The sequence below is a fragment of the Oncorhynchus mykiss genome, chromosome 18, assembly GCF_057628025.1.
Source record: "Oncorhynchus mykiss isolate SJ-2025 chromosome 18, ASM5762802v1, whole genome shotgun sequence".
Classification (NCBI taxonomy): domain Eukaryota; kingdom Metazoa; phylum Chordata; class Actinopteri; order Salmoniformes; family Salmonidae; genus Oncorhynchus; species Oncorhynchus mykiss.
The window spans coordinates 47,243,056-47,252,706 of record NC_143039.1 but is presented as its reverse complement, the minus strand read 5'-3'; positions in this window follow the sequence as shown (position 1 = coordinate 47,252,706).

The following is a 9,651-nucleotide window of genomic DNA, read 5'->3' as shown; positions in this document are numbered from 1 at the left end:
CTGAGACCTGCTCAGGCAGGGAGTGGTAGCGTACATCGATGACATCTTAATCTATTCTGCCACACGTGCGGCGCATGTGTCTCTGGTGCGTAAGGTACTTGGGCGACTGCTGGAGCATGACCTGTATTGCAAGGCGGAGAAATGTGAGTTTTTCAAACAGGCCGTTTCCTTTCTGGGTTATCGTATTTCCACCTCCGGGGTGGTGATGGACCACGGTGAAAGCCGGAAGTTTATCCGGGTTGCTGGGCTGCTCCCATCACCTCACTGCTGAAGGGAGGACCGGTGCGCTTGCGTTGGTCAGCAGAGGCGGGCAGAGCTTTCAGTCGTTTGAAGGAGCTGTTCACCAATGCGCCCGTGTTGGCGAATCCGGACCCCTCTTTAGCGTTCATAGTGGAGGTGGACGCGTCTGACATGTATTTCATAACTGATATTACAGATAGGATATATGGAGACATACACTGTGTGTATAAAACATGAATAATCAAAGGGAAAGCTATGATCCCTTTATTGATGTCACCTGTTAAATCCACTTCAAGCAATGCAGATGAAAGGAAAGAGACGGGTTAAAGAAGGAGTTTTAAGCCTCAAGACAATTGAGACCTGATTTGTGTATGTGTGCCATTCAGAGGGTGAATGGGCAAGACAAAAGATTGAAGTGCCTTTCAATAGGGTATGGTAGTAGGTATGAGCCGCACCGGTTTGAGTGTGTCAAGAACTACAAAGCTGCTGGGTTTTTCACGCTCAACATTTTCCCGTGTGTATCAAGAATAGTCCACCACCCAAAGGACATCCAGCAAACTTACCACAACTGTGGGACGCATTGGAATCAACATGGGCCAGCATCACTTTGGAATGCTTGCGACACCTTGTAGAGTTCATGCCCGATGAATTGAGGCTGTTCTGAGTACAAAATGGGGTGCAACTCAATATTAGGAAGGTGCTCCTAATGTTTTGTACACTCAGTGTATGTGACAGACTTGGCCCGAAAATCTGACATTCGAAGTGTCACACACCACAAAAGCAGTCTGCAGAAGCCAAAAACATGTCAAGCTGTCATTCATATTACTCCTTAGCAGCGTTAAGCAGTGATGCTGTATGCCCTTCTGTTTTGATACAGTTGGATTGAGCACTGACTTTGTGCCAAGTGGCTCAGAGAATGGAGGTACAGGTTTGGCTGGCAGGCTTTTTCCTGGTATGCCAGAGTGCAAAGGGAGGTCAGAAAAACAAACAAAAATCACCAGACTAAACAATGTGAGGGAGTTCTTACTTTAATTGTGTCCAGATCTCTCTTAACAAACGTAAGGGAAATGTCATCAGGTGTTCCACATGTTTGAGATTCTTTATACCATCACAACTTTTCATTGACCCTAAAAGGTATTTACTACAAATTGAATATTTATGATGAATATGATGTTCATTTAAATCAAGTTTGTTTCGGTTTAAAACTGTTTCGTACATTAGGCTTACATTGCTGTAAGTGTCGCAAAAAAACAAAACAAATTGTTGATTTCCTGTAAAACTATTTGTTTCGTGGTTTCCAAAAGAGACCTCTAATTGTACAAGTTTGGGGTCAATTCTTCATGACTCACTGATTGTGGGAAAGTGTTGCAATAACCAAGAAATAGTAACACCACACTCAGAAAAAACATTATCCACTGTAATGATGCATCTGATTATGATATTTGGATATTAATATTAATATGCAATGTACTTTATCATTCAGATGGAAACTGATAACATGATAATGTTTTTAATGATTTTATTTTTTAAATTATTTTATTTAACCCCTCCGGAGGACAAATATCTTCGTTTTTTTTACAGCTTTTATGCTACATATACATACATTTTAAATACACATTTAACATATACATTTGACATACATGGTACTTTTTTATATATAACAACAATACATTACCAAACAAACTCTTTAATCCCAACCCTCAGCCACTCTCAGCCCATCCCACCTACCACCATAGACCACCCTTGTTTGGTTTCCATGTGCCATATATTTTTCCATTGTGTTTTACAAAATTTTGGAATCTTTCTAATCGTATATTATCCACAGATTGTGAGCTAAAGATGAAAACCGTTCCTACGAGTATTATTATGAGCTTTTCTTGATAATCTATTGGAGAACCATTTTGGGTTTAAGTATAACTTGTGTATGAGTGAATCTTTTAGTGAGAGGTTTAAAGCTTTAATATTGAATAATTTTAGCCCCCCAAACTCATATTCATTATACAAATAGGCACGTTTAATTTTGGCTGCCTTAGCATTCCAAATAAAATGAAATATTTTTTGTTCATTTGATTTTAAAAACGAATCTTCTGGAGTAAGCCATTAGTAAGTAAGTAAACTGTGATAGGACCAAAGAGTTAATCAGTGTAATATTTCCGTAAATAGAGTATTTACCTCTCCATGGTTGAAAAATCTTATCTATTTTTGCTAACTTTCTATTGAAATGAATTGTGGTAAATTCATTTATATTTTTTGAGATGTGAATACCCAGTATGTCTAATTCACCATCCACCCATTTTATTGTTAAACTACAAGGTAATGTAGACATTGTATTTTTGAATGCTCCAATATTTAATATGGTACATTTGTCATAATTCGGTTTTAATCCAGTGAGGCTAGAAAAGTGATCAAGATCTTCAATGAGACTGTGCAGAGATCCAGATTGAGGACTTGAGAAAAACTACAATCATCAGCATACATTGATACTTTTGTTTTTATCCCCTGGATTTCTAACCCCTTGATGTTCTTCTTGGATCTAATTTTAATAGCAAGCATTTCAATGGCCATACTAAATAGATATGGAGACAATGGACAGCCTTGTTAAACTCCTCTTAAAAGCTCAATACTTTCTGAGAAGTAACCATTTTTTACTATTTTACATCTGGGGTTGCTGTACATAACTTTCAGCCATTGTATAAGAGATTCACCAAAATGAAAGTATTCCAGGCATTTATATATAAATTCTAATCGTACTTTATCAAACGCCTTTTCAAAATCTGCTCTGAAGACCAGACCTGGTATCTTCAATGTTTCAATATGTTCAATTGTTTCAGCTAATTGTCATATTTTATTTCCAATATATAGTCCAGGTTAAAAACCCTTCTGGTCAGGATGAACAGCATCTGGTATAATCTTTTTTTTTAAATACTTACTGGAACTGACCGCTAATGTGTTGTGTGGGTGCGTGCGGTTCGTGACAGGGTGTGTATGACACGGAATGTACACATTGGAGGAAGTCTGCTGTACCTGACTCAGTCGGTCAGTCAGAGACGCAGGTCAGGTGCATGATGGGATAGAGCAATCTATCTGTCTGCCATCCATCACGTCACCTCTGTCCTGCCTCGCCTGGGGGTGCTGGGGCGGAGTAACGCCTCCCCCAGCTTTGTCCCTCTGTGACTGAAACACCATGCCCCGAACGGTGCTGAGCACACACACACACAAACACACACACAGACAGACACTAAAAAATAACTCACTCAGACAGAAACCCAAATAGAGACACACAAACATGCGTACACACACACACGTACACACAAGTGTTCATACACTAACAAACATGCACAAAACCAAATGCATTGACACACACCTTCATACTTGCAAACATGAACATGTTTGTGTCTACTACAGAAGAATAAGTAAGGTATTAATGGGGGAAATGTCAAGGTCCAATGCAGCTGTTTTATCCCAATATCAAAACATTTCTGGGTAACAATTAAGTATCTTACTGTGATTGTTGTCAATCAAAATTGTAAAATTCTTTACCAAAATAGCTTCTCAGCAAGACCAATTTCTCAGGCAAGAATTTTCCCGAGGACTGTCTGGGAGAGATCTGAATGGGGAAAACCGAAAACTAGCTGTTATTGGCAAAAAGGTTTGGAACTTTCCTACTGGTCTGTTAACCAATATATCGCCTGGTGATGTCACCAGACAGGACAAAACTCCATCCCACCAAAACAGGCTGAAAATTCAACTCTAAAAGGGAATCATCATCATTTTCACAATATTTTTTCCACCCTCTTGGTGTGGAGCTAAATATAAAATTCAGAAAATCTAGTTTTTGACTGCACTAGGCCTTTAAGGCTGTGCCTTTCAGCCTGGGCATCACAATGACTGTAGTGCCACCTGATGGTCCTTATATTCCTCTCCTTTTGTGAGCAGATCGAGTTATCCTCAGTTTCTGCTAGGGTTGGGGTGAATTACATTTAAAATTCAGTCAGTTCAGAAAGTAAGCAAAACTACAATTACAATTACAAATGTGACTGACTGGAATTGAAATGGAATTGACCCTAACACTGCTTTCTACATTACTTTTGAATGTTACTCCCTTTTTGTCTTGGCACTACAGAGGGAGTGGTGCAACTGCCTATCTATCTATGCCTGCACAACATCATAATATCCTTACCAAAAACAAACTCAGAATTCAACGCTGGTAGTTACAGTTGAAGTCGGAAGTTTACATAGACTTAGGTTGGAGTCATTAAAACTCGTTTTTCAACCACTCCACAAATGTCTTGTTAACAAACTATAGTTTTTGCAAGTGGGTTAGGACATCTATTACACAAGTATTTTTTCCAACAATTGTTTACAGACAGATTATTTCACTTATAATTCACTGTATCACAATTCCAGTTGGTCAGAAGTTGACATAAACTAAGTTGACTGTTCATTTAAACAGCTTGGGAAATTACTGAAAACGATGTCATGGCTTTAGAAGCTTCTGATAGGCTAATTGACATCATTTGAGTCAATTGAAAGTGTACCTGTGGATGTATTTCAAGGCCTACCTTCAAACTCAGTGCCTCTTTGCTTGACATCATGGGAACATCTAAAGAAATCAGCCAAGACTTCAGAAAAAAAGTGTGGACCTCCACACGTCTGGTTCATCCTTGGGAGCAATTTCCAAACACCTGAAGGTACCACGTTCATGTATACAAACAATAGTACGCAAGTATAAACACCATGGGACCACACAGCCATCACACCGCTCAGGAAGGAGACACGTGTCTCCTAGAGGTGAACGTACTTTGGTGGGAAAAGTGCAAATCAATCCCAGAACAACAGCAAAGGATCTTGTGAAGATGCTGGAGGAAACAGGTACAAAAGTAACTATATCCACATTAAAACGAGTCCTATATCGACATAACCTGAAAGGCAGCTCAGCAAGGAAGAAGCCACTGCTCAAAAATTGCCATAAAAAAAAAGCCTGACTACGGTTTGCAACTGCACATGGGGACAAAGATCGTACTTTTTGGAGAAATGTCCTCTGGTCTGAGGAACCAAAATAGTACTGTTTGGTCATAATTACCATCATTATGTTCGGAGGAAAAGGGGGGAGGCTTCAAGCCGAAGAACACCATCCCAACCGTGAAGCACGGGGGTGGCAGCATCATGTTGTGGGGGTGCTTTGCTGCAGGAGGGACTGGTGCACATCACAAAATAGATGGCATCATGAGGAGGAAAATGATGTGGATATATTGAAGCAACATCTCAAGACATCAATCAGGAGTTCTGTCAGGAGAAATGGGCCAAAATTCACCCAACTTATTGTGGGAAGCTTGTGGAAGGCTTCCCGAAACGTTTGACCCAAGTTAAACCATTTAATGGCAATGCTACCAAATACTAATTGAGTGTATGTAAACTTCTTACCCACTAGGAATGTGATGAAAGAAATACAAGCTGAAATAAATAATTCTCTCTACTATTATTCTGACATTTCACATTCTTAAAATAAAGTGGTGATCCTAACTGACCTAAGACAGGGATTAAATGTCAGGAATTGTGAACAATTAAAGTTTGAATGTATTTGGCTAAGGTGTATGTAAACTTCTGACTTCAACTGTAGGTTTGCTTGGCTTCAGTCATGCTTGGACAGACTAGCTAGCTAGGCCCTAAAGTAGTGTAGCCTAACGGTAATAATTTCCCCCTGTGTCTCTGTAACTCCCCTGCCTTCTATCAGTTGCTTCAAAGCAGGAGTTGGAACACACACATTCTGGCAGGCTTGTAATGGTTTATAATAGTACCAGGAACACACCGTGACATTTCCCAATCGCTTCCCCACCCCCAAATACATACAGTATTACTTGACATCCTAAAGTAAGCAAGAACAGCATTCCCTTGAAAGGAGTCACCCACTTCCCATATGTATTTTGACATGGCCAACTTCCAGATAGTGAATGAATCCAGGGGAGTATCACATCATTCTGATTTGAGAAGATTTATTGACCCAGTAACATATACATAAAAGGGGAGTTAACCGTTTGATACTTTCTGGTTCAATGTGATATGTAATGTGTAATCCAGTAAGCCTACACAATGTAAGTTAAAGGTACACACACACACACACACACACACACACACACACACAAACACAAACACAAAGGGCACCTAAACACATTGAATTTGCATCATTACAGTATTTTTTAATCGCTTTGGTGCTTTTTCCACAAGCAGGTATTGAATTTTAAAAACTCAAAACTGATAACACTAGTTATGTTCAGAACCATTGATTTTGCATTCATTTGGGGTTCCACACATATTTCACCCCTGAGTCTTTCATGCAAAGTTTTTGGGAGAAATACCATGAGAACCATTTGTGATAGGATCATCATTTAGTAATTTATTAGTCATAACTAACTACCTTTAATCCAATAGCAAAAAATACAATAATTTTTTACATTTTGTTACACTACAGCTTTGTTCTAAAATTGATTAAATTAAATTATTTCCTCATCAATCTACACACACATACCCCATAATGACAAAGCAAAAACAGATTTGTAGAATTTTTTTGCAAATGTATTAAAAATATAAAACACATACCTTATTTACATAAGTATTCAGACATTTTGTTATGAGACTCAAAAAATTGAGCTCAGGGGCATCCTCTTTCCATTGATCATCCTTGAGATGTTTCTACAATGTAATTGGAGTCCACCTGTAGTAAATTCAATTGATTGGACATGATTTGGAAAGGCACACACCTATCTATATAAGGTCCCACAGTTGACAGTGCATGTCAGACCAAAAACCGAGCCATGATGTCAAAGGAATTTTCTGTAGAGCTCTGAGACATATTGTATCAAGGCACAGATCTGGGGAAGGGTACCAAAACACTTCTGTATCATTGAAGGTCCCCAAGAACACAGTGGCCTCAATCATTCTTCAATGAAAGAAGTTTGGAACCACCAAAACTCTTCCTAGAGCTGGTCGCATGGCCAAACTGAGCAATCGGGGGAGAAGGCCTTGGTCAGGGAGGTGACGAAGAAACCGATGGTCACTCCGACAGAGCTCCAGAGTTCCTTTGTGGAGATTGTAGAACCTTCCAGAAGAATCATAAACATCTCTGCAGCTCTCCACCAATCAAGACTTTATGGTAGAGTGGCCAGACGGAAGCCATTCCTCAGTAAAAGGCACATGACAGCCCGCTTGGAGTTTGCCAAAGGGCACCTAAAGGACTCTCAGACCATGAGAAACAAGATTCTCTGGTCTGATGAAACCCAGATTGAACTCTGAATGCCAAGCGTCACATCTGGAGGAAACCTGGCACCATCCCTACGGTGAAACATGGTGGTGGCAACATCATGCGGTGGAGATGTTTTTCAGCAGCAGGGACTGGGAGACTAGTCAGGATCGAGGGAAATATGAACAGAGCAAAGTACAGAGAGATCCATGATGAAAACCTGCTCCAGAGCACTCAGGACTTCAGACTGGGGCGAAGATTCACCTTCCAACAGGACAACGACCCTAAGCACACAGCCAAGACAACGCAGGAGTGGCTTTGGTATAAGTCTCTGAATGTCCTTGAGTTGCCCAGCCTGAGCCCGGACTGGAACCTGATCGAACATCTCAGGACAAACCTGAAAATAGTTGTGCAGCGATGTTCCCCATCCAACCTGACAGAGCATGAGAGGATCTGCAGAGAAGAGAGGGAAAAACTCTCCAAATACAGGTGTGCCAAGCTTGTAGCGTCATACCCAAGAAGACTCAAGGCTGTAATCGCTGCCAAAGGTGCTTCAACAAAGTACTGAGTAAAGGGTCTGAATTCTTATGTAAATGTAATATTTCAGTTGTTGTTTTCAAAAATAAAAAATAAAAAAGTTTCTGCTTTGTCATTATGGGGTATTGTGTGTAGATTGATGAGGAAAAAAATGTTGAATCCATTTTAGAATAAGGCTGTAATGTAACAAAATGTGGAAAAAGTCAAGGGGTCTGAATACTTTCCGAATGCACTGTAGATGTCACCTTGATACATAGCCTACATAAAGTCTACTACTCTATAGGGAGGGCATGAATGGCAACACTGGGACAAAGTGCCCTTCGCTCCCGCTTGACAAGCACTACGGTCCGGCAACTGCGTGGGAAGTAGCTACCTAGTAGCCAATATCAGGGTGACAGTACACCCATCATAAATACTGTTAATATAAAATAAACAATCGTCAGTATTATATGTACAATTATTTGTGTAAAACTAAGAGACTCATCTTTTGGCTTAAAAACCGAAGTCCAAACTCTGGCGGTACATTAGCTTGTGTGGTAAGAAACGGACGAAGAAAAGCACTCCTCAATCAAAACCGTTGAACCTATAGCAGAGCGTTTTCGACACATCCACTCCTCTCTATACGCCCACTCCTTTCCACATGCAAACCACTTTCCTTTTGATACACCCGCCACCCCCTTCTCATCCAAAGTCAAAACACCACACAAGAAGTGGGACAGCATAAGGTCGCCACGACCTGCGGATTTGAATCAATGTTGAAAAAACAGTGATTTATCAATTTCGTTTTTGTATGCAATGTGTATGTAGGCCAAACTCCCTTTCCACATTTGTCGGTCAACTAATAGTCAATTAATTGTACACACTTTTAATAAATAGACAGTAGTTCACCTACAGGAAAAATTTGACCTCAGACTCAGTCATGAAAATAAAACTGTTTACAGAAGTGCATTACTACCGTAGCTGTACAATGTTGCACTCTAGTGGCTGATCACAGGAAAATGACTGCAGAAAAAAAATGCGCCCTTTTAATTTTTTTTTACAATAGCCTACATGGAACCATTTTAAATCATTTTCAAGAAGAGTGGTGCACTCTGCTAATCATAATCTGTAGTATATTGCTTGTACTGTATATATACTGAACAAAAATATAAACGCAACATGCAACATTTTCACTGAGTTACAGTTCATATAAGGAAATCAGTAAATTTAAATAAATTCATTCGGCCCTAATCTATGAATTTCACATGACTGGGAATACAGATATGCATCTGTTGGTTACAGATACATTAAAAAAAATGGGCCTCACAATGAGCATCAGGATCTCGTCACAGTATTTCTGTGAATTCAAATTGCCATCGATAAAATGCAATTGTGTTCGTTGTCTGTAGCTTATGCCTGCCCATACCATAACCCCACTGCCACCATGGGGCACTCTGTTCACAACGTTGACATCAGAAAACCGCTCACCCACATGATGCCATACACGTGGTGTGCGGTTGTGAGGCCGGTTTGACGTACTGCCAAATTATCTAAAATGACATTGGAGGCGGCTTATGGTAGAGAAATTAGCATTAAATTCTCTGGCAACAGCTCTGGTGGATATTCCTGCAGTCAGCATGTTAATTGCACGCTCCCTC